The 22,741-nt window shown below is 48.7% G+C and overlaps 24 non-coding genes across 24 annotated transcripts; 7 read left to right on the top strand and 17 right to left on the bottom strand.

The window, feature by feature from the left end:
• The first annotated feature begins 623 nt into the window (after positions 1-623).
• trnaa-agc (transfer RNA alanine (anticodon AGC)) lies at positions 624-696 on the top strand. Its single transcript has one exon. It is a non-coding gene; the product is annotated as a tRNA-Ala (tRNA).
• Positions 697-1,244: 548 nt separating this feature from the next.
• Positions 1,245-1,326, bottom strand: trnal-aag (transfer RNA leucine (anticodon AAG)). The gene has a single exon. It is a non-coding gene; the product is annotated as a tRNA-Leu (tRNA).
• Positions 1,327-1,780: 454 nt separating this feature from the next.
• Positions 1,781-1,862, bottom strand: trnal-uag (transfer RNA leucine (anticodon UAG)). Its single transcript has one exon. It is a non-coding gene; the product is annotated as a tRNA-Leu (tRNA).
• A 600-nt stretch (positions 1,863-2,462) lies between these two features.
• On the bottom strand, positions 2,463-2,544 carry trnas-gcu (transfer RNA serine (anticodon GCU)). Its single transcript has one exon. It is a non-coding gene; the product is annotated as a tRNA-Ser (tRNA).
• A 147-nt stretch (positions 2,545-2,691) lies between these two features.
• On the top strand, positions 2,692-2,764 carry trnaa-agc (transfer RNA alanine (anticodon AGC)). Its single transcript has one exon. It is a non-coding gene; the product is annotated as a tRNA-Ala (tRNA).
• Positions 2,765-3,313: 549 nt separating this feature from the next.
• trnal-aag (transfer RNA leucine (anticodon AAG)) lies at positions 3,314-3,395 on the bottom strand. The gene has a single exon. It is a non-coding gene; the product is annotated as a tRNA-Leu (tRNA).
• Positions 3,396-3,877: 482 nt separating this feature from the next.
• On the bottom strand, positions 3,878-3,959 carry trnal-uag (transfer RNA leucine (anticodon UAG)). The gene has a single exon. It is a non-coding gene; the product is annotated as a tRNA-Leu (tRNA).
• A 784-nt stretch (positions 3,960-4,743) lies between these two features.
• trnaa-agc (transfer RNA alanine (anticodon AGC)) lies at positions 4,744-4,816 on the top strand. Its single transcript has one exon. It is a non-coding gene; the product is annotated as a tRNA-Ala (tRNA).
• A 548-nt stretch (positions 4,817-5,364) lies between these two features.
• Positions 5,365-5,446, bottom strand: trnal-aag (transfer RNA leucine (anticodon AAG)). Its single transcript has one exon. It is a non-coding gene; the product is annotated as a tRNA-Leu (tRNA).
• Positions 5,447-5,900: 454 nt separating this feature from the next.
• trnal-uag (transfer RNA leucine (anticodon UAG)) lies at positions 5,901-5,982 on the bottom strand. The gene has a single exon. It is a non-coding gene; the product is annotated as a tRNA-Leu (tRNA).
• Positions 5,983-6,582: 600 nt separating this feature from the next.
• Positions 6,583-6,664, bottom strand: trnas-gcu (transfer RNA serine (anticodon GCU)). Its single transcript has one exon. It is a non-coding gene; the product is annotated as a tRNA-Ser (tRNA).
• Positions 6,665-6,811: 147 nt separating this feature from the next.
• On the top strand, positions 6,812-6,884 carry trnaa-agc (transfer RNA alanine (anticodon AGC)). Its single transcript has one exon. It is a non-coding gene; the product is annotated as a tRNA-Ala (tRNA).
• Positions 6,885-7,433: 549 nt separating this feature from the next.
• trnal-aag (transfer RNA leucine (anticodon AAG)) lies at positions 7,434-7,515 on the bottom strand. Its single transcript has one exon. It is a non-coding gene; the product is annotated as a tRNA-Leu (tRNA).
• Positions 7,516-7,997: 482 nt separating this feature from the next.
• On the bottom strand, positions 7,998-8,079 carry trnal-uag (transfer RNA leucine (anticodon UAG)). The gene has a single exon. It is a non-coding gene; the product is annotated as a tRNA-Leu (tRNA).
• A 784-nt stretch (positions 8,080-8,863) lies between these two features.
• trnaa-agc (transfer RNA alanine (anticodon AGC)) lies at positions 8,864-8,936 on the top strand. Its single transcript has one exon. It is a non-coding gene; the product is annotated as a tRNA-Ala (tRNA).
• A 549-nt stretch (positions 8,937-9,485) lies between these two features.
• On the bottom strand, positions 9,486-9,567 carry trnal-aag (transfer RNA leucine (anticodon AAG)). The gene has a single exon. It is a non-coding gene; the product is annotated as a tRNA-Leu (tRNA).
• Positions 9,568-10,021: 454 nt separating this feature from the next.
• On the bottom strand, positions 10,022-10,103 carry trnal-uag (transfer RNA leucine (anticodon UAG)). Its single transcript has one exon. It is a non-coding gene; the product is annotated as a tRNA-Leu (tRNA).
• Positions 10,104-10,703: 600 nt separating this feature from the next.
• trnas-gcu (transfer RNA serine (anticodon GCU)) lies at positions 10,704-10,785 on the bottom strand. The gene has a single exon. It is a non-coding gene; the product is annotated as a tRNA-Ser (tRNA).
• A 147-nt stretch (positions 10,786-10,932) lies between these two features.
• On the top strand, positions 10,933-11,005 carry trnaa-agc (transfer RNA alanine (anticodon AGC)). Its single transcript has one exon. It is a non-coding gene; the product is annotated as a tRNA-Ala (tRNA).
• A 549-nt stretch (positions 11,006-11,554) lies between these two features.
• trnal-aag (transfer RNA leucine (anticodon AAG)) lies at positions 11,555-11,636 on the bottom strand. The gene has a single exon. It is a non-coding gene; the product is annotated as a tRNA-Leu (tRNA).
• Positions 11,637-12,118: 482 nt separating this feature from the next.
• On the bottom strand, positions 12,119-12,200 carry trnal-uag (transfer RNA leucine (anticodon UAG)). Its single transcript has one exon. It is a non-coding gene; the product is annotated as a tRNA-Leu (tRNA).
• A 600-nt stretch (positions 12,201-12,800) lies between these two features.
• trnas-gcu (transfer RNA serine (anticodon GCU)) lies at positions 12,801-12,882 on the bottom strand. The gene has a single exon. It is a non-coding gene; the product is annotated as a tRNA-Ser (tRNA).
• Positions 12,883-13,030: 148 nt separating this feature from the next.
• Positions 13,031-13,103, top strand: trnaa-agc (transfer RNA alanine (anticodon AGC)). Its single transcript has one exon. It is a non-coding gene; the product is annotated as a tRNA-Ala (tRNA).
• Positions 13,104-13,630: 527 nt separating this feature from the next.
• trnal-uag (transfer RNA leucine (anticodon UAG)) lies at positions 13,631-13,712 on the bottom strand. The gene has a single exon. It is a non-coding gene; the product is annotated as a tRNA-Leu (tRNA).
• Between the last annotated feature and the right edge of the window lie 9,029 nt (positions 13,713-22,741).

Below are 22,741 nucleotides of genomic sequence, written 5' to 3'. Positions count from 1 at the left end.
ACTCAAAGGACACGGCCCGGAGCCAAAGTGGAGGCTGCCCACTCAGATAGCAGAGGATGGTTTCGATCCATCGACCTCTGGGTTATGGGCCCAGCACGCTTCCGCTGCGCCACTCTGCTCTGCTCTCTAGAGGCTCTGGGCCACCCGCCTTGCTGCTGCTGTGTGATTTTCTTTTTTTCACTGGGAAGGGGAAGATCAAAAGAGGCCTACAAACAGACTGGTGCGGTAGAGCTCAAGGAACACAGCGGCCCCCATTTCTGACCTGCTTCAGCTCCTGTTAACTTGCAAAGAAGAGGCTGGCCGGTTGTTTGGCAGAAGACAGTACTCCTACAACAGCGCATGAGTGGAAGATTCCACAGGTGGTGCGGATGGGCTCCAGAAAAGCCAGCGGGCATCAAGCACCCAGCTGTTCTGTTGACACGCCAGCATAAAGTCTGCGCGACGAGGATGGGATTCGAACTCACGCGTGCAGAGCACAATGGATTAGCAGTCCATCGCCTTAACCACTCGGCCACCTATTTTTTCTTTTCTCTTCTCCTCTCTTCTTTTCTCTTCACCACAACACAAGGAAGCTTGAAGCTCACTGGCATTTTGCCACACTGCCTGGACAGCACATGCACTGTGGGGAATTAGCTCAAATGGTAGAGCGCTCGCTTAGCATGCGAGAGGTAGCGGGATCGATGCCCGCATTCTCCAGGAGACTTGATTTTACTTTGCTTTGCTTTGCTTTGCTGCCCTACCAGACAAGAAGGCCTGGTGTGAAGAAACCTGAGACACTGGACGTGGGCTGGATGGACAGAAAGAAATGCTGCGCTTTGAGTCAGCAAATACTTTGTGCTGAGTCACGAGGCTTCCTGAAATGATCTTGCCCACTCAAGCAGTAGAGCACCGTTTGGTCATGCTTCTGAGACAGGTCCTGGGCTTTTCGCGTTCCCCACCGCACTTGGCCCCTGGTTGTGTTGATGTGCCATGGAAACGGGAATCCGTCCTGCTGGAGCGGCTGTTTTCCCTGCATTGGGTCGATTCCAGAGGCCAGAGAAAGTCCCAAAAGGTGGCAGCAGTCACAATTTGATCAGCCCTAGCATGGTGTGCCCTGTCCCTGACTCTCTCTCCCTCTGCTGTCCTGCCAGACACTGAGGAGCCAAAAGGTTGCGCTGCTGGAGAGAAGCCTGAAACGGTCCAAGTGCTGACCTTTTGAAGAGGGCAAATTTTTGGACAGGTCATCTCCCAAGGAGAAGGCCTCATGGCAGTGGTGGGATTTGAACCCACGCCTCCTGAGAGACTGGAGCCTTAATCCAGCGCCTTAGACCACTCGGCCACACTACCTTGCGCCGCCAAACTAGGCCTGGGAGGAGTGTGGGGCAGGCTGTCTTGGGAAGTTTCATCAGTGAGCGGGAACTTGGAGCTTGGGTCAACACGGGGGGGTCAAACATTGATTTTGCCCAGGCAAATCATGGAGCAAAAAGCGTATTGGCTTAAGCTTTTCATCAGCTCAGTTTTGACTTGTACTTGCATGAGCCAGGGGAAAAAGTTCACCGCAAGTTGTTCAACTAGCTTGTGGCACATTTCCCGAGGTTCCAGAGCTTTTGTGACACACTCTGACTGGGGACCATTGGCATGGCTGCAGTGTACACCAATCACCCCAGTGTCCTTGACTCTGGGATCAAGGGACTTGGCTTCGATTAGCTCTTGTCCAATGAATCTGCTCTCTCTTACTGTAGGTGATATCAGGAGGCACCGCAGTTCTCGGGCCAAGAGTGAGACAGTTAGGGCGGTCAAATGGCAGTGGTGGGATTTGAACCCACGCCTCCTGAGAGACTGGAGCCTAAATCCAGCGCCTTAGACCACTCGGCCACACTACCCTCCTGCGTGCAGGGGGGCTGTTGCGCAGAGTATCTTGAGATGTTTCACTGCTGAGCAGGAGGTTGCAAGTAGCGGCAGAGGTTGCAAGTAGCTGCAATCAAAGTTCATTCAGCTGCAGCACCGTTGCCTGTCATGTGCAAAACACAATTGACGGGGTCTGACTCAAAGGACACGGCACGGAGCCAAAGTGGAGGCTGCCCACTCAGATAGCAGAGGATGGTTTCGATCCATCGACCTCTGGGTTATGGGCCCAGCACGCTTCCGCTGCGCCACTCTGCTCTGCTCTCTAGAGGCTCTGGGCCACCCGCCTTGCTGCTGCTGTGTGATTTTCTTTTTTTCACTGAGAAGGGGAAGATCAAAAGAGGCCTACAAACAGACTGGTGCGGTAGAGCTCAAGGAACACAGCGGCCCCCATTTCTGACCTGCCTTAGCTCCTGTTAACTTGCAAAGAAGAGGCTGGCCGGTTGTTTGGCAGAAGACAGTGCTCCTACAACAGCGCACGAGTGGAAGATTCCACAGGTGGTGCGGATGGGCTCCAGAAAAGCCAGCGGGCATCAAGCACCCAGCTCTTCTGTTGACACGCCAGCATAAAGTCAGCGCGACGAGGATGGGATTCGAACCCACGCGTGCAGAGCACAATGGATTAGCAGTCCATCGCCTTAACCACTCGGCCACCTCGTCAACGAGGGCCCTGCAAATTCAGAGCAACGCACGTGGCTTTTATTTTTTCTTTTCTCTTCTCCTCTCTTCTTTTCTCTTCACCACAACACAAGGAAGCTTGAAGCTCACTGGCATTTTGCCACACTGCCTGGACAGCACATGCACTGTGGGGAATTAGCTCAAATGGTAGAGCGCTCGCTTAGCATGCGAGAGGTAGCGGGATCGATGCCCGCATTCTCCAGGAGACTTGATTTTACTTTGCTTTGCTTTGCTTTGCTGCCCTACCAGACAAGAAGGCCTGGTGTGAAGAAACTTGAGACACTGGACGTGGGCTGGATGGACAGAAAGAAATGCTGCGCTTTGAGTCAGCAAATACTTTGTGCTGAGTCACGAGGCTTCCTGAAATGATCTTGCCCACTCAAGCAGTAGAGCACCGTTTGGTCATGCTTCTGAGACAGGTCCTGGGCTTTTCGCGTTCCCCACCGCACTTGGCCCCTGGTTGTGTTGATGTGCCATGGAAACGGGAATCCGTCCTGCTGGAGCGGCTGTTTTCCCTGCATTGGGTCGATTCCAGAGGCCAGAGAAAGTCCCAAAAAGGTGGCAGCAGTCACAATTTGATCAGCCCTAGCATGGTGTGCCCTGTCCCTGACTCTCTCTCCCTCTGCTGTCCTGCCAGACACTGAGGAGCCAAAAGGTTGCGCTGCTGGAGAGAAGCCTGAAACGGTCCAAGTGCTGACCTTTTGAAGAGGGCAAATTTTTGGACAGGTCATCTCCCAAGGAGAAGGCCTCATGGCAGTGGTGGGATTTGAACCCACGCCTCCTGAGAGACTGGAGCCTTAATCCAGCGCCTTAGACCACTCGGCCACACTACCTTGCGCCGCCAAACTAGGCCTGGGAGGAGTGTGGGGCAGGCTGTCTTGGGAAGTTTCATCAGTGAGCGGGAACTTGGAGCTTGGGTCAACACGGGGGGGGTCAAACATTGATTTTGCCCAGGCAAATCATGGAGCAAAAAGCTTATTGGCTTAAGCTTTTCATCAGCTCAGTTTTGACTTGTACTTGCATGAGCCAGGGGAAAAAGTTCACCGCAAGTTGTTCAACTAGCTTGTGGCACATTTCCCGAGGTTCCAGAGCTTTTGTGACACACTCTGACTGGGGACCATCGGCATGGCTGCAGTGTACACCAATCACCCCAGTGTCCTTGACTCTGGGATCAAGGGACTTGGCTTCGATTAGCTCTTGTCCAATGAATCTGCTCTCTCTTACTGTAGGTGATATCAGGAGGCACCGCAGTTCTCGGGCCAAGAGTGTACACTGGCAAAGCCAGTGCCCTGTGGAGACAGTTAGGGCGGTCAAATGGCAGTGGTGGGATTTGAACCCACGCCTCCTGAGAGACTGGAGCCTAAATCCAGCGCCTTAGACCACTCGGCCACACTACCCTCCTGCGTGCAGGGGGACTGTTGCGCAGAGTATCTTGAGATGTTTCACTGCTGAGCAGGAGGTTGCAAGTAGCGGCAGAGATTGCAAGTAGCTGCAATCAAAGTTCATTCAGCTGAAGCACCGTTGCCTGTCATGTGCAAAACACAATTGACGGGGTCTGACTCAAAGGACACGGCCCGGAGCCAAAGTGGAGGCTGCCCACTCAGATAGCAGAGGATGGTTTCGATCCATCGACCTCTGGGTTATGGGCCCAGCACGCTTCCGCTGCGCCACTCTGCTCTGCTCTCTAGAGGCTCTGGGCCACCCGCCTTGCTGCTGCTGTGTGATTTTCTTTTTTTCACTGGGAAGGGGAAGATCAAAAGAGGCCTACAAACAGACTGGTGCGGTAGAGCTCAAGGAACACAGCGGCCCCCATTTCTGACCTGCTTCAGCTCCTGTTAACTTGCAAAGAAGAGGCTGGCCGGTTGTTTGGCAGAAGACAGTACTCCTACAACAGCGCATGAGTGGAAGATTCCACAGGTGGTGCGGATGGGCTCCAGAAAAGCCAGCGGGCATCAAGCACCCAGCTGTTCTGTTGACACGCCAGCATAAAGTCTGCGCGACGAGGATGGGATTCGAACTCACGCGTGCAGAGCACAATGGATTAGCAGTCCATCGCCTTAACCACTCGGCCACCTATTTTTTCTTTTCTCTTCTCCTCTCTTCTTTTCTCTTCACCACAACACAAGGAAGCTTGAAGCTCACTGGCATTTTGCCACACTGCCTGGACAGCACATGCACTGTGGGGAATTAGCTCAAATGGTAGAGCGCTCGCTTAGCATGCGAGAGGTAGCGGGATCGATGCCCGCATTCTCCAGGAGACTTGATTTTACTTTGCTTTGCTTTGCTTTGCTGCCCTACCAGACAAGAAGGCCTGGTGTGAAGAAACCTGAGACACTGGACGTGGGCTGGATGGACAGAAAGAAATGCTGCGCTTTGAGTCAGCAAATACTTTGTGCTGAGTCACGAGGCTTCCTGAAATGATCTTGCCCACTCAAGCAGTAGAGCACCGTTTGGTCATGCTTCTGAGACAGGTCCTGGGCTTTTCGCGTTCCCCACCGCACTTGGCCCCTGGTTGTGTTGATGTGCCATGGAAACGGGAATCCGTCCTGCTGGAGCGGCTGTTTTCCCTGCATTGGGTCGATTCCAGAGGCCAGAGAAAGTCCCAAAAGGTGGCAGCAGTCACAATTTGATCAGCCCTAGCATGGTGTGCCCTGTCCCTGACTCTCTCTCCCTCTGCTGTCCTGCCAGACACTGAGGAGCCAAAAGGTTGCGCTGCTGGAGAGAAGCCTGAAACGGTCCAAGTGCTGACCTTTTGAAGAGGGCAAATTTTTGGACAGGTCATCTCCCAAGGAGAAGGCCTCATGGCAGTGGTGGGATTTGAACCCACGCCTCCTGAGAGACTGGAGCCTTAATCCAGCGCCTTAGACCACTCGGCCACACTACCTTGCGCCGCCAAACTAGGCCTGGGAGGAGTGTGGGGCAGGCTGTCTTGGGAAGTTTCATCAGTGAGCGGGAACTTGGAGCTTGGGTCAACACGGGGGGGTCAAACATTGATTTTGCCCAGGCAAATCATGGAGCAAAAAGCGTATTGGCTTAAGCTTTTCATCAGCTCAGTTTTGACTTGTACTTGCATGAGCCAGGGGAAAAAGTTCACCGCAAGTTGTTCAACTAGCTTGTGGCACATTTCCCGAGGTTCCAGAGCTTTTGTGACACACTCTGACTGGGGACCATCGGCATGGCTGCAGTGTACACCAATCACCCCAGTGTCCTTGACTCTGGGATCAAGGGACTTGGCTTCGATTAGCTCTTGTCCAATGAATCTGCTCTCTCTTACTGTAGGTGATATCAGGAGGCACCGCAGTTCTCGGGCCAAGAGTGAGACAGTTAGGGCGGTCAAATGGCAGTGGTGGGATTTGAACCCACGCCTCCTGAGAGACTGGAGCCTAAATCCAGCGCCTTAGACCACTCGGCCACACTACCCTCCTGCGTGCAGGGGGGCTGTTGCGCAGAGTATCTTGAGATGTTTCACTGCTGAGCAGGAGGTTGCAAGTAGCGGCAGAGGTTGCAAGTAGCTGCAATCAAAGTTCATTCAGCTGCAGCACCGTTGCCTGTCATGTGCAAATCACAATTGACGGGGTCTGACTCAAAGGACACGGCACGGAGCCAAAGTGGAGGCTGCCCACTCAGATAGCAGAGGATGGTTTCGATCCATCGACCTCTGGGTTATGGGCCCAGCACGCTTCCGCTGCGCCACTCTGCTCTGCTCTCTAGAGGCTCTGGGCCACCCGCCTTGCTGCTGCTGTGTGATTTTCTTTTTTTCACTGAGAAGGGGAAGATCAAAAGAGGCCTACAAACAGACTGGTGCGGTAGAGCTCAAGGAACACAGCGGCCCCCATTTCTGACCTGCCTTAGCTCCTGTTAACTTGCAAAGAAGAGGCTGGCCGGTTGTTTGGCAGAAGACAGTGCTCCTACAACAGCGCACGAGTGGAAGATTCCACAGGTGGTGCGGATGGGCTCCAGAAAAGCCAGCGGGCATCAAGCACCCAGCTCTTCTGTTGACACGCCAGCATAAAGTCAGCGCGACGAGGATGGGATTCGAACCCACGCATGCAGAGCACAATGGATTAGCAGTCCATCGCCTTAACCACTCGGCCACCTCGTCAACGAGGGCCCTGCAAATTCAGAGCAACGCACGTGGCTTTTATTTTTTCTTTTCTCTTCTCCTCTCTTCTTTTCTCTTCACCACAACACAAGGAAGCTTGAAGCTCACTGGCATTTTGCCACACTGCCTGGACAGCACATGCACTGTGGGGAATTAGCTCAAATGGTAGAGCGCTCGCTTAGCATGCGAGAGGTAGCGGGATCGATGCCCGCATTCTCCAGGAGACTTGATTTTACTTTGCTTTGCTTTGCTTTGCTGCCCTACCAGACAAGAAGGCCTGGTGTGAAGAAACTTGAGACACTGGACGTGGGCTGGATGGACAGAAAGAAATGCTGCGCTTTGAGTCAGCAAATACTTTGTGCTGAGTCACGAGGCTTCCTGAAATGATCTTGCCCACTCAAGCAGTAGAGCACCGTTTGGTCATGCTTCTGAGACAGGTCCTGGGCTTTTCGCGTTCCCCACCGCACTTGGCCCCTGGTTGTGTTGATGTGCCATGGAAACGGGAATCCGTCCTGCTGGAGCGGCTGTTTTCCCTGCATTGGGTCGATTCCAGAGGCCAGAGAAAGTCCCAAAAAGGTGGCAGCAGTCACAATTTGATCAGCCCTAGCATGGTGTGCCCTGTCCCTGACTCTCTCTCCCTCTGCTGTCCTGCCAGACACTGAGGAGCCAAAAGGTTGCGCTGCTGGAGAGAAGCCTGAAACGGTCCAAGTGCTGACCTTTTGAAGAGGGCAAATTTTTGGACAGGTCATCTCCCAAGGAGAAGGCCTCATGGCAGTGGTGGGATTTGAACCCACGCCTCCTGAGAGACTGGAGCCTTAATCCAGCGCCTTAGACCACTCGGCCACACTACCTTGCGCCGCCAAACTAGGCCTGGGAGGAGTGTGGGGCAGGCTGTCTTGGGAAGTTTCATCAGTGAGCGGGAACTTGGAGCTTGGGTCAACACGGGGGGGGTCAAACATTGATTTTGCCCAGGCAAATCATGGAGCAAAAAGCTTATTGGCTTAAGCTTTTCATCAGCTCAGTTTTGACTTGTACTTGCATGAGCCAGGGGAAAAAGTTCACCGCAAGTTGTTCAACTAGCTTGTGGCACATTTCCCGAGGTTCCAGAGCTTTTGTGACACACTCTGACTGGGGACCATCGGCATGGCTGCAGTGTACACCAATCACCCCAGTGTCCTTGACTCTGGGATCAAGGGACTTGGCTTCGATTAGCTCTTGTCCAATGAATCTGCTCTCTCTTACTGTAGGTGATATCAGGAGGCACCGCAGTTCTCGGGCCAAGAGTGTACACTGGCAAAGCCAGTGCCCTGTGGAGACAGTTAGGGCGGTCAAATGGCAGTGGTGGGATTTGAACCCACGCCTCCTGAGAGACTGGAGCCTAAATCCAGCGCCTTAGACCACTCGGCCACACTACCCTCCTGCGTGCAGGGGGACTGTTGCGCAGAGTATCTTGAGATGTTTCACTGCTGAGCAGGAGGTTGCAAGTAGCGGCAGAGATTGCAAGTAGCTGCAATCAAAGTTCATTCAGCTGAAGCACCGTTGCCTGTCATGTGCAAAACACAATTGACGGGGTCTGACTCAAAGGACACGGCCCGGAGCCAAAGTGGAGGCTGCCCACTCAGATAGCAGAGGATGGTTTCGATCCATCGACCTCTGGGTTATGGGCCCAGCACGCTTCCGCTGCGCCACTCTGCTCTGCTCTCTAGAGGCTCTGGGCCACCCGCCTTGCTGCTGCTGTGTGATTTTCTTTTTTTCACTGGGAAGGGGAAGATCAAAAGAGGCCTACAAACAGACTGGTGCGGTAGAGCTCAAGGAACACAGCGGCCCCCATTTCTGACCTGCTTCAGCTCCTGTTAACTTGCAAAGAAGAGGCTGGCCGGTTGTTTGGCAGAAGACAGTACTCCTACAACAGCGCATGAGTGGAAGATTCCACAGGTGGTGCGGATGGGCTCCAGAAAAGCCAGCGGGCATCAAGCACCCAGCTGTTCTGTTGACACGCCAGCATAAAGTCTGCGCGACGAGGATGGGATTCGAACTCACGCGTGCAGAGCACAATGGATTAGCAGTCCATCGCCTTAACCACTCGGCCACCTATTTTTTCTTTTCTCTTCTCCTCTCTTCTTTTCTCTTCACCACAACACAAGGAAGCTTGAAGCTCACTGGCATTTTGCCACACTGCCTGGACAGCACATGCACTGTGGGGAATTAGCTCAAATGGTAGAGCGCTCGCTTAGCATGCGAGAGGTAGCGGGATCGATGCCCGCATTCTCCAGGAGACTTGATTTTACTTTGCTTTGCTTTGCTTTGCTGCCCTACCAGACAAGAAGGCCTGGTGTGAAGAAACCTGAGACACTGGACGTGGGCTGGATGGACAGAAAGAAATGCTGCGCTTTGAGTCAGCAAATACTTTGTGCTGAGTCACGAGGCTTCCTGAAATGATCTTGCCCACTCAAGCAGTAGAGCACCGTTTGGTCATGCTTCTGAGACAGGTCCTGGGCTTTTCGCGTTCCCCACCGCACTTGGCCCCTGGTTGTGTTGATGTGCCATGGAAACGGGAATCCGTCCTGCTGGAGCGGCTGTTTTCCCTGCATTGGGTCGATTCCAGAGGCCAGAGAAAGTCCCAAAAAGGTGGCAGCAGTCACAATTTGATCAGCCCTAGCATGGTGTGCCCTGTCCCTGACTCTCTCTCCCTCTGCTGTCCTGCCAGACACTGAGGAGCCAAAAGGTTGCGCTGCTGGAGAGAAGCCTGAAACGGTCCAAGTGCTGACCTTTTGAAGAGGGCAAATTTTTGGACAGGTCATCTCCCAAGGAGAAGGCCTCATGGCAGTGGTGGGATTTGAACCCACGCCTCCTGAGAGACTGGAGCCTTAATCCAGCGCCTTAGACCACTCGGCCACACTACCTTGCGCCGCCAAACTAGGCCTGGGAGGAGTGTGGGGCAGGCTGTCTTGGGAAGTTTCATCAGTGAGCGGGAACTTGGAGCTTGGGTCAACACGGGGGGGTCAAACATTGATTTTGCCCAGGCAAATCATGGAGCAAAAAGCTTATTGGCTTAAGCTTTTCATCAGCTCAGTTTTGACTTGTACTTGCATGAGCCAGGGGAAAAAGTTCACCGCAAGTTGTTCAACTAGCTTGTGGCACATTTCCCGAGGTTCCAGAGCTTTTGTGACACACTCTGACTGGGGACCATCGGCATGGCTGCAGTGTACACCAATCACCCCAGTGTCCTTGACTCTGGGATCAAGGGACTTGGCTTCGATTAGCTCTTGTCCAATGAATCTGCTCTCTCTTACTGTAGGTGATATCAGGAGGCACCGCAGTTCTCGGGCCAAGAGTGAGACAGTTAGGGCGGTCAAATGGCAGTGGTGGGATTTGAACCCACGCCTCCTGAGAGACTGGAGCCTAAATCCAGCGCCTTAGACCACTCGGCCACACTACCCTCCTGCGTGCAGGGGGGCTGTTGCGCAGAGTATCTTGAGATGTTTCACTGCTGAGCAGGAGGTTGCAAGTAGCGGCAGAGGTTGCAAGTAGCTGCAATCAAAGTTCATTCAGCTGCAGCACCGTTGCCTGTCATGTGCAAATCACAATTGACGGGGTCTGACTCAAAGGACACGGCACGGAGCCAAAGTGGAGGCTGCCCACTCAGATAGCAGAGGATGGTTTCGATCCATCGACCTCTGGGTTATGGGCCCAGCACGCTTCCGCTGCGCCACTCTGCTCTGCTCTCTAGAGGCTCTGGGCCACCCGCCTTGCTGCTGCTGTGTGATTTTCTTTTTTTCACTGAGAAGGGGAAGATCAAAAGAGGCCTACAAACAGACTGGTGCGGTAGAGCTCAAGGAACACAGCGGCCCCCATTTCTGACCTGCCTTAGCTCCTGTTAACTTGCAAAGAAGAGGCTGGCCGGTTGTTTGGCAGAAGACAGTGCTCCTACAACAGCGCACGAGTGGAAGATTCCACAGGTGGTGCGGATGGGCTCCAGAAAAGCCAGCGGGCATCAAGCACCCAGCTCTTCTGTTGACACGCCAGCATAAAGTCAGCGCGACGAGGATGGGATTCGAACCCACGCGTGCAGAGCACAATGGATTAGCAGTCCATCGCCTTAACCACTCGGCCACCTCGTCAACGAGGGCCCTGCAAATTCAGAGCAACGCACGTGGCTTTTATTTTTTCTTTTCTCTTCTCCTCTCTTCTTTTCTCTTCACCACAACACAAGGAAGCTTGAAGCTCACTGGCATTTTGCCACACTGCCTGGACAGCACATGCACTGTGGGGAATTAGCTCAAATGGTAGAGCGCTCGCTTAGCATGCGAGAGGTAGCGGGATCGATGCCCGCATTCTCCAGGAGACTTGATTTTACTTTGCTTTGCTTTGCTTTGCTGCCCTACCAGACAAGAAGGCCTGGTGTGAAGAAACTTGAGACACTGGACGTGGGCTGGATGGACAGAAAGAAATGCTGCGCTTTGAGTCAGCAAATACTTTGTGCTGAGTCACGAGGCTTCCTGAAATGATCTTGCCCACTCAAGCAGTAGAGCACCGTTTGGTCATGCTTCTGAGACAGGTCCTGGGCTTTTCGCGTTCCCCACCGCACTTGGCCCCTGGTTGTGTTGATGTGCCATGGAAACGGGAATCCGTCCTGCTGGAGCGGCTGTTTTCCCTGCATTGGGTCGATTCCAGAGGCCAGAGAAAGTCCCAAAAAGGTGGCAGCAGTCACAATTTGATCAGCCCTAGCATGGTGTGCCCTGTCCCTGACTCTCTCTCCCTCTGCTGTCCTGCCAGACACTGAGGAGCCAAAAGGTTGCGCTGCTGGAGAGAAGCCTGAAACGGTCCAAGTGCTGACCTTTTGAAGAGGGCAAATTTTTGGACAGGTCATCTCCCAAGGAGAAGGCCTCATGGCAGTGGTGGGATTTGAACCCACGCCTCCTGAGAGACTGGAGCCTTAATCCAGCGCCTTAGACCACTCGGCCACACTACCTTGCGCCGCCAAACTAGGCCTGGGAGGAGTGTGGGGCAGGCTGTCTTGGGAAGTTTCATCAGTGAGCGGGAACTTGGAGCTTGGGTCAACACGGGGGGGGTCAAACATTGATTTTGCCCAGGCAAATCATGGAGCAAAAAGCTTATTGGCTTAAGCTTTTCATCAGCTCAGTTTTGACTTGTACTTGCATGAGCCAGGGGAAAAAGTTCACCGCAAGTTGTTCAACTAGCTTGTGGCACATTTCCCGAGGTTCCAGAGCTTTTGTGACACACTCTGACTGGGGACCATCGGCATGGCTGCAGTGTACACCAATCACCCCAGTGTCCTTGACTCTGGGATCAAGGGACTTGGCTTCGATTAGCTCTTGTCCAATGAATCTGCTCTCTCTTACTGTAGGTGATATCAGGAGGCACCGCAGTTCTCGGGCCAAGAGTGTACACTGGCAAAGCCAGTGCCCTGTGGAGACAGTTAGGGCGGTCAAATGGCAGTGGTGGGATTTGAACCCACGCCTCCTGAGAGACTGGAGCCTAAATCCAGCGCCTTAGACCACTCGGCCACACTACCCTCCTGCGTGCAGGGGGACTGTTGCGCAGAGTATCTTGAGATGTTTCACTGCTGAGCAGGAGGTTGCAAGTAGCGGCAGAGATTGCAAGTAGCTGCAATCAAAGTTCATTCAGCTGAAGCACCGTTGCCTGTCATGTGCAAAACACAATTGACGGGGTCTGACTCAAAGGACACGGCCCGGAGCCAAAGTGGAGGCTGCCCACTCAGATAGCAGAGGATGGTTTCGATCCATCGACCTCTGGGTTATGGGCCCAGCACGCTTCCGCTGCGCCACTCTGCTCTGCTCTCTAGAGGCTCTGGGCCACCCGCCTTGCTGCTGCTGTGTGATTTTCTTTTTTTCACTGGGAAGGGGAAGATCAAAAGAGGCCTACAAACAGACTGGTGCGGTAGAGCTCAAGGAACACAGCGGCCCCCATTTCTGACCTGCTTCAGCTCCTGTTAACTTGCAAAGAAGAGGCTGGCCGGTTGTTTGGCAGAAGACAGTACTCCTACAACAGCGCATGAGTGGAAGATTCCACAGGTGGTGCGGATGGGCTCCAGAAAAGCCAGCGGGCATCAAGCACCCAGCTGTTCTGTTGACACGCCAGCATAAAGTCTGCGCGACGAGGATGGGATTCGAACTCACGCGTGCAGAGCACAATGGATTAGCAGTCCATCGCCTTAACCACTCGGCCACCTCGTCAACGAGAGCCTGGCAAATTCAGAGCAACCCGGGTGGGTTTTATTTTTTTTTCTTCTCTTCTCCTCTCTTCTTTTCTCTTCACCACAACACAAGGAAGCTTGAAGCTCACTGGCATTTTGCCACACTGCCTGGACAGCACATGCACTGTGGGGAATTAGCTCAAATGGTAGAGCGCTCGCTTAGCATGCGAGAGGTAGCGGGATCGATGCCCGCATTCTCCAGGAGACTTGATTTTACTTTGCTTTGCTGCTCTACCAGACAAGAAGGCCTGGTGTGAAGAAACTTGAGACACTGGACGTGGGCTGGATGGACAGAAAGAAATGCTGCGCTTTGAGTCAGCAAATACTTTGTGCTGAGTCACGAGGCTTCCTGAAATGATCTTGCCCACTCAAGCAGTAGAGCACCGTTTGGTCATGCTTCTGAGACAGGTCCTGGGCTTTTTGCGTTCCCCACCGCACTTGGCCCCTGGTTGTGTTGATGTGCCATGGAAACGGGAACCGTCCTGCTGGAGCGGCTGTTTTCCTTGCATTGGGTCGATTCCAAAAGCCAGAGAAAGTCCCAAAGTCACAATTTGTTCAGCCCTAGCATGGTGTGCCCTGTCCCTGACTCTCTCTCCCTCTGCTGTCCTGCCAGACACTGAGGAGCCAAAAGGTTGCGCTGCTGGAGAGAAGCCTGAAACGGTCCAAGTGCTGACCTTTTGAAGAGGGCAAATTTTTTGGACAGGTCATCTCCCAAGGAGAAGGCCTCATGGCAGTGGTGGGATTTGAACCCACGCCTCCTGAGAGACTGGAGCCTAAATCCAGCGCCTTAGACCACTCAGCCACACTACCCTCCTGCGTGAAGGGGGACTGTTGCGCAGAGTATCTTGAGATGTTTCACGGCTGCGCAGGAGGTTGCAAGTAGTGGCAGAGGTTGCAAGTAGCTGCACTCAAAGTTCATTTAGCTGAAGCACCGTTGCCTGTCATGTTCAAAACACAACTCACAGAGTCTTTATATATGAGAAACCTGGATTTTTATCCATGTTTAATTTGCCTTTTCAGTTTACCCTCCTTTTTGTCTTGCCCTCTTCTTTGAGTATGTAGTGTGTAAGTAAACCACTAGCATTGGGAAAGAAGAGGCAAATGCCAGAATAATGAGCAGACACTGAATGTGTAAAGTAATAAAAGCTTCAAGATTTTTCCAAGTCAAGACTTTTACTTCTGCAGAGCTCTGAATTTGCAGAACTCATCCATCTTGAAAGTGGAGCACACAAAAGGTAAATTTCCCATTAAAATATTAATTAAGTTTAACCCATCTACTCAGCCATCCATGACAAATTGCCTGGTTAGAGTTGGACTTATTTCAACTCATTCTTCTGCAGTTTCCTGAGTCATCACAAAGGTACAATATGCAAAGCAGAAACAGATGAAGCCCCACTTCTTCTCATTTGATGTTCTATCTGCGTCTAGATGAAAAGTGTTCATTGGTACATTTTCACCCTGAAGGAAAACACTTGTGCCTGTGTTTAATTATCACTGTTCTTATATCTTTAAAAACAGATGGCTGCAGTGACTCATAATGATTGTAGGAAGAGTAACTTCTTAGACAGTGTTTTGTCTCTACGTGTGTTATACAGGACTCAGTCTGCTGCTCGATTATGGAGCTTTCTTGTTGTTAAATTATCACTAAACTATGTGTACCTTCATTTCAGCTTTGATCTAATGTATTTTCTAACCTCCCTGTACTGTAGTGTGACTAATGTTAAGGTTTTGGTCTTGATTATTTCTTTGTGAGTTGTCGTTGTTGTTTTCAACATATTCTAATATACTGCTTTCTGTGTGTCATTTTGCTGAATCTCTCAAGATAGCTCAAAGTTTCTCTCATTTTTTGTCTTTTTTGTTTGGTCGTGTGATCAGCTGATAGTGTTCTTAGTTTATTAACAAACCAATGTTGACACAGTCTTCATCATTCAGCAATTGAATACCGAAGGGGGAACTCTTAAAGAATGGATTGTTTATAGAATAGAATAGAATAGAAAATACTTTATTTATCCCCAAGGGGAAATTCAGGAGTCACCGCAGCAATCAAGAAAACAAAAGTAAGAAAGTGTTTTGAAAGTGCAAAAAGGTCCATAAGAAATTAGATGACAACATTCCGTCCACCACTCTCCAGCCCAGCCAGTCTCCACCTCCACAGGGTCCAGGACTGAGCCTCCCCAGCAGTCTGTTCAGTCAGTCTCCTGGATCCTGTCTGCTCACAGTAGGCGAAGCTCCTCCAATGTGGGGCCGGCATCCGATGTCAGCCACATCCATGAACAGCACGATGCCGCTGGGTTAGCACGGCTAGCTCGTCCATCCCCCGGAGCTAGATCCCACGTTCCCAACAACGATGGATGGAAGGACAGGTCCACGTCATCACCTCCCAGCTCACACCCGAGAACCAGCACATCGTCCTCACCTCCTCCTCACCTTGAGGGAAATCATCAAGCCCTACACTAGTTAGCATTGACATGCTACAGGCTGCTAGCAGCTTATTTCACATGTAAACAATGCAGCCATGGTTACATGTAGGATCTCCAGACAAACACAGGTGAAAAGTAGTAAAAAAATATTGCCGAAGCCTCAAAAAGTTTGGTGTCCATGACCAACAATCAACCATACAAAGTAATGATCCACTCCAAATACAAAGATGACGAAAAAGAGACAAAAAAATTACAAGAAACGGACAAAGACGAGAGAGCTGCTGCAACAGGCAGCTACTTGGGCAGCGCCTAGCAATGATAAGCAAGTTTATAGCAGCAAGAATCACATATCATTTGCCCCATCTCCACTTATGATGTTAACAATATTTGAATATGCAGTTATGGAAAAGGGAAATGCAATGTCTGTGTTCACAAAATAGAAAAAAAAAAAGATACAAAATAAACAACAACATCAGCAGAAGAAAACTACCAGTTGGTTTTAACTACTGTTTCACTGCAGGTTAATTCCAGAAGCAACTATGAAAAAAGGACGTCACAAGACATTAAACTCAGATTTTTTTTTCTTTTTCAAATCCCAAATCAGGCGAAATAAGGTCAGTGTTGAAACTCCACTGCCCTAAAAAGTAGTCTTAGCTAGGATATAATCAGTTATTGAACAAGCTTTCAAGTACTTGGATGGATGCCTACTTACTCTCTGCAATGCCTTATGACAAATTGCATACATTGTTTAATTTTACAAATAATTTCCTCAGAGGTTTTAGGTAACAATGAGGAAAACTCCCTCAAATCTTAGATAAATACTTATCTGTAGGAAAACAATATTTTTATGGTTCAAATGCCAACAAATATACAGAATATTCAAGGTCTTTCTTCCTTCGTTGTATTATTTATCCTTTGTGTCCTCCATCCTTGAGAGAAGACAAATTGCTCTTGTGACAGGCACATTGTTTGGCCTCACGTATACATCAAGAGCAGATTTTACATTGAAGGATGTTGTTTCCATTTTATCAAATATGCATTCAAACACAAGCGAGCATTGTCAGCCGACTGACGTTTCACTCCTCGCAATCTCATTTCCAAGGACTCAGACTTGTGAGAGGTAAACAGAGGAACAGATAGGCCATTACCTGTGTTTGGAGAGCACCGACGCACAAGTGAAGTGATTTCACCCAAACAGATGACAGTAACAGAGTGCCTCATAAAACACAGAGGATATGTGAAGCTGTGGCAACTGTATGAAGTCATTTATTTACCTTCTTCAAGAAGCTTTACAATCTGACACACACACTTTAGCTGCACATTAAAGAATATCTCTGTTTTGACAGATTGCTTTGTCAAAAAGCAGATTTCCTTTGTGTTGAGTCACGGTGACTCAGTGTGTGTGTGTGTGTGCGTGTGTGTCTTTACACAAGACACAGCCTTACCAGAAGCAATAAGTCATTCGTCAAGGATGACTGAGTAAACAGGCTACTCTTAATGAATATTTTAATTGAAGAATTACCTTTTTGAACTTTTGGCTTTTGACTTTTCTCCTGTCTGTCCCCATTGGTTAACAGATCATTCCTAATTAATGAGCTAGTCGTGTGGCTGACAAACAGTCTGTTGTGTAAACACACATCCAGGCATGCGCGGACACACACACACACACACAGAAAATCAAGAAAGCACAAGGAGATCCACACATTTATTTAAGCCTTCATGCAAATACAGTGTGCTCTTCTTCCCAAAACGAGGGTTTGAACACACACATTCACTCCAAAACCGTCCTCATCTGCATATGCTTGTCAGAGCCACATTCATTTTTCATACTAAAGCAAAGACTGTAAGCGAGTTCACTGCATGTCTAATAGCAAGTCAAGCTCTTTCACAAACGCTGGTGCAAAAATACACTCACAGAAGCAGAGAAGCATGAGCACAGACAGTCATTAACAAAGGGGATGCTGCCATGTGTGCAGAGAAGCATGAATGCATAATCCTGCAGTAAAAAGACATCAGTAGCTCCACAATTGGAGGCGAATTAAAGCAGATAAAAGCTGAAAAAGCTGCTGAAACTATCAACAATCACACTGCCATCACCACTTTCCCTGATACAGAAATTACTGCCAAAGGAAAGTTACATGATGCTCTATCAGGTGCAGCCTGCGGCTAGCGCAAAACGAATTTGCTTTGCAGAGTAATTTTTTCCCTTTTAGTGTTGTTCACATCACTGATAGAGACAAGCTGCCTCGTGTTAAAATAAAAAAAAAGAAAAACTCCTTTCTTATTCTATCTGCCTCTTCATCCTCTCATGAAACAATGACTGACAGAGCAGTTTAATGAAAACACACTGCATATGTGCTTTTTCTCCACTCCCTTCCCTTCGATACCCCGTTACCTCTCAGAAACCTGCTGTATTTCCATACATTTTGACCAGTGAATAATAACAGTAATAATAAAAATACTGAGAGCTTCTGAGAGGAGGATGAGCTTATTATTGTGTCAAGGCCCTGGAGTCAAAACTGACAGGGTTATGGCATTGCACACACATGCACACCCTCTCACACACTCCTCCATGATCCTCTGGCTACAGCACAGATCAGCACCAGCAGGATTCAGGGTTTTATTATGTTTATGTTTTATAATTAATCACCAACACTCATAGAGGTAAGCTCCCTTAAACAACACTTATTTCAGTGTGTATGTGTGTATGTGGCAGGAAAGCGATTCAAGATTGTGTTTGTATAATGGCTCATTCTGAAACTTTGAGTTAATGAATGCAATTTTTTTTTCACTGTAGCTTGGATTTGCATTCATCTTATTTTTTTTTTTGCCATCTTCTTTGATAGTGTGTGTGTGTGTGTGTGTGTGTGTGTGTGTGTGTGTGTGTGTGTGTGTGTGTGTGTGTGTGTGTTAAAGATATCATCCAGAACAGAGATGGCCTTGATAAAGTGATGGTAAACCTATGAGAAAAGTTGGAACGAATGAGATAAGTGCAGTTTGTCTGCAAAATAAGTAAACTAGTGAAGGTAAATTACTCTGAGTTTGACCCTAATCTCAACACATGATGAACTCAATTTGTGATTATATTTATTGGGTTATGAGCAGAGCTCTGGCTTAAATGTGTTGTTGTAACCATCATTATTAAGTTATTATGCGAGATAAAAACAGATCGGACTGTCCTCTAATGCTGGACGCCATATGTAAGTAACTTTTATTTGTATAGCACTTTTCACAGACAAGCGTCACAAAGTGCTTCACATTAAAAACCGTTTGATTTTAATACAATACAAATTAACATCAATATTACTGGCTCTGAAAGCCTGCTTAAAAAAGAAAGTCTTTAAATGCTTTTTAAAAGTCTCTACAGAGTCCAGGGAACGCAGGGACAAAGGGAGTTCATTCCAGAGACGGGCCGCCACTGCTTTGAAGGATCTGTCTCCTCTGGTTTTGAAGCAGGTTGGAGGAACCATCAGTAGGTTCTGACCTGAAGACCTCAGATTACGGGCAGAGCTGTAGGGCTGGATCAGAGCACTGATATATTCGGGAGCCTGTCCATGCAGGGCTCTGAAGGTTAGAACAAGTACTTTAAAGTTTATTCTCTAGGAGACCGGAAGCCAGTGGAGGGACTTTAAGATAGGAGTGATGTGGGCTCTCCTGTTAGTGTGTGTCAGAAGCCTCGCAGCCGAGTTTTGAACATACTGTAAACGGCTCAGCTCTTTCTTACTGAGACAGGTGAACAGACCGTTACAGTAGTCTAACCGTGAAGACACAAAAGCATGGATAATAGTCTCTAGTTCCTTCCGTGAGATCATTTGTCTCAACTTAGAGATATTGCGCAGTTGAAAAAAAACAGTTCTTAATAAGATTTTTAGAATGATGTTAAAGGGTCTGAGTCAGCCATGTCCAGAGTGGTTAGGTAGTTTCAGCAGTTCCCTGTCTGATATAGGCATGGATCGGGGGTGGATGATGTGTACCAAGTAGGCCTACAGTTTTTCAATATTACAAATCTGGTTTGTTTGAGAACTTGCTTGATCACTACCAGGAGTTTTGTGTTACTGTAAGTAGAACCAAAACCCAACTGTGGCTCACACATATGTAAAGTACTGAAAAAAAAAATAACACCAATACAGACATTCCATTCAGAATAATTAGTAGAAAATCAAATTTCTATGTTAATAAAAAAAAAAAAAAAGTAGCAGTGGCAGGTTCAGTCTTCCAGGTTGATAAGTCTGGGGTAGAAGCTATTTTTGGGTCTGTTTGTCCTGGTTCTGGGACTTCTGTATCTCCTGCAAGGAAGAGAGGTCCTCCAGGGTGGGCAAAGTGTGCCCAAAAGTATGCTCAGCCATCTCTATCACCCTCTGCAGGGCTTTTTTGTCTGCTGCCAAGCAGCCTCAGTATCAGAGGGAGATGCATTGTGTCAATACACTCTCAATGGTAGAGTGACAGAATACAACCAACAGCTGTTGATTGAGGCTGTCCCTGCACAGCAGTCTCAAAAAGTGACTGCTGCTGAGTCTTCTTCACTAGGCCTGTGGTGTTGACTGACCAGTTTAAGGCCCTGTTTACACGGAGACTCCCGCAATGATTCTTCCTTTGGGTTTTCAAAAGCCACCCGGGTTTACATGAGGACGGCGTGAAAACGATCCGCGTTCATACGACTCCAGGAGGACAAGTCTCCTCTTCTGTTCCTTCTTTTTCTGCCGTTTTGTTGTGTGAGACGGTCGGCAATCCAACCATAACGCGTATTACCGCCACCTACTGGCTCAACTGGAAATGTGGCTGAGCGCGGCGCCTTCACCTGAAACTGCGAGTGCGCATGCGGTGATGTCAGCGTTTCACCCTGTGCTCCGCTCTGTGTTTACACGAAACTGGATGGAGGAGTGGATTCAGATCTTTCCACTCTGGGGAGCGTTTTCAAAAGTTTGCGTTTTCACTGAAAACGCAACGTGGTCTCGTCTAAACGGAGGGCCAAAACGCAACGAAATGTTTGCGAAATCGACCGTTTTCGGCGTCATGTAAACGGGGCCTAAATCTTCTGAAATCTGTACCCCCAGGTGTTTGAAGATGGAGACCTTCTCCACCCTGACCCCAATAATGTGAAGGGGAGCTGGCTCTGCTTCATGCCCTCTGAAGTCCATAAACAGTTCTTTGGTTTGGCCTTTGTTCAGTGACAGGATATTCTGTCTGTACTCTGTATCTTCCTTCTTTCTCCTTCCAGGTTCAGCAGTTTATGGATTAGTATGTGTGATGGTATTGTATGCTGAACTGAAATCAATGGACAGCATCCTGTCATATTTCCCTGAGAGTTAAAGGTGGAACAGGGGTCCACACAGAGAGCTGCAGCAATGGTGTCTTCAGTTGATCTATGAACTTATAAGGATTGAAAGAAGGAGGCAGGCTGTGGCCGTGTGTGATCTGCCACCAGTCTCTCAAAGCATTTCATGACAACAGACGTTAGTGCAATCCTGTAGTCACTGGGACTGCTAACGGATGGTTTCTTGGGGTTGGGCAAAGAAACTGTTTAGCTTCTCTGCCATAGAGGCGCCAGCTCTTGTGGATACAGGATAGAGCTGCCCTTGTAGTTGGTAAGCTGGTGTAACCCTTGCCACATGCGTTGTTTTTTGTGTGACCTTCCTCCTGTAGTCCTCTGTAGTGGATATTATGGCTCTCCTCAGGTTTGCTCTGGCTAAGCTCGTCCGTGCTTAATCATGGCGCTTCAGAAAAAGAGAAACTCAGTTGTACTTTGAGATCCTCTCTGTTTTCATGAGTTGCTGATTCAAGCTGCACATTGAATCACCTCTTTCACAGTGATCTCACAGAGACTTTGTGGATTGTTTGTTTGTGCTGTCCCTAGACAATAGAGTTTAATTATTGTATTTCCCTTGCCTCTGCACGCCTCATTTGGGTCAGCTCACACGGTTGTGTTAAGTTTTTATTCATTGAAGCTGCATTCAAGTAACACTGAGCTTCTGATGAATAAACATTTCCATCTTTTGTTGTTTTACAAGTTATGTTGCTGCTTTCTGCGTGTATCCAGTAAAAGGAGTAATTTTCTCCTCTTTCTTAAAGTCGTGGATTTCCCCTGTACAAGGCAAATGAATATGCTTCTACTGACAGCATAATCTACTCTTTTCTACAGATTCAGTAAGGGAAAATCATTCTGCTCGCAGGGGGGTTGGTTCAACGAAACCACATAAAACAGAAAAAAAAAAAAAAATAGAATTCACTCCAGGTATCATTCCATAGTAAAAACCGGTTTTCCTGGTTGGAAACCTGTTTGTAGGGAACTGTTGTGCTAACTTTTGTCACATCAATCTTCCATAAAATCTTTGCTGACTGTCGGTACCATTAACTACACTTTTCTTTTGACATTTGAGTTCAATGGGCAAAACTTGTCAGAAAAAAAATCCATGGTAGTAGTTTTGGCATAAAACCATTAATAAAATCAAAAAAATATTTCACACACTAACTGCATTTTAAGGCATTCTATGTTTACATTTGAATATGCAGTAAATACCTGGACAGCCCTGCTATTTTAACTTGAAATGCACTGGTGAGTCAATTAACAGATTCTTTTGAGAGCACCTTTGAAAATGAAGCCGCCCCAGAGACCGTCCTTTATACACCAACCACTGTCCTTAACTCTCCCCCCCCCCCCCCCCCCCCCCTCTGCTCCCCTGATTCAAAGTCTGATGGTGAAATAGGAGAGGAGGAAGGGGAAGGGGTTAGATCAAACACGTCGCAATCTAAAATGAGAGGAAGAAATCCAATTAAGAACAGAGAGAGAAGGAGGAAATGTATGCAATCAAATGAGTCGCCTCTCCAAAGGCGACTGTATAACAGTCTCAAAGACTCGTTGTTTATGCATCACAGGGAAGAAATAAAAGCCAGTGGAGAGAAATGAGCGCTGCAGCAGGAACGGAGGGATGGCTTCATGGATAATTGGGCAATAAAATAACTGAACATCATTTTCACTTTGTACAAAGCCAAATGTGTTACTCTTTTGATTAATTTGTTCTGTCCCTCTATCAGGAAAATCACTACTTCTACTTCTACTATTCCTACTAACAATACTACTACTAAAAATAATAATAACAATAATTTATTCATTTTCTGAGCCGCTTATCCTGTTCAGGGTCGTGGGTGGCTGGAGCCTATCCCAGCTGTCATTGGGCGAGAGGCGGGGTACACCCTGGACTGGTCGCCAGCCAATCACAGGGCTGACACACACAGACAGACAGACAGCAAGACAAGGTCTAAAGCAAAACAGCATCAAATTTTATTTCAAATCCTAAAATCAGGTTAGAGGTAACACAAAAATGAGTTAACAAGCACTTTATCATTTTACAGTTCTGAAGGGAAACCGTCTAGAGTGCATGGGTGAGATGAGGCCATTTGATTGTATAACCCCCCTCTCTC

The sequence above is a fragment of the Halichoeres trimaculatus genome, unplaced genomic scaffold (assembly GCF_033239565.1).
Source record: "Halichoeres trimaculatus isolate MK-OKI-2021-1 unplaced genomic scaffold, fHalTri1.1 fHalTri1_scaffold_7, whole genome shotgun sequence".
NCBI classification, from domain to species: Eukaryota; Metazoa; Chordata; class Actinopteri; order Labriformes; family Labridae; genus Halichoeres; species Halichoeres trimaculatus.
The sequence above is the reverse complement of the archived record's forward strand: the minus strand, read 5'-3'. Positions and strand labels throughout refer to the sequence as shown.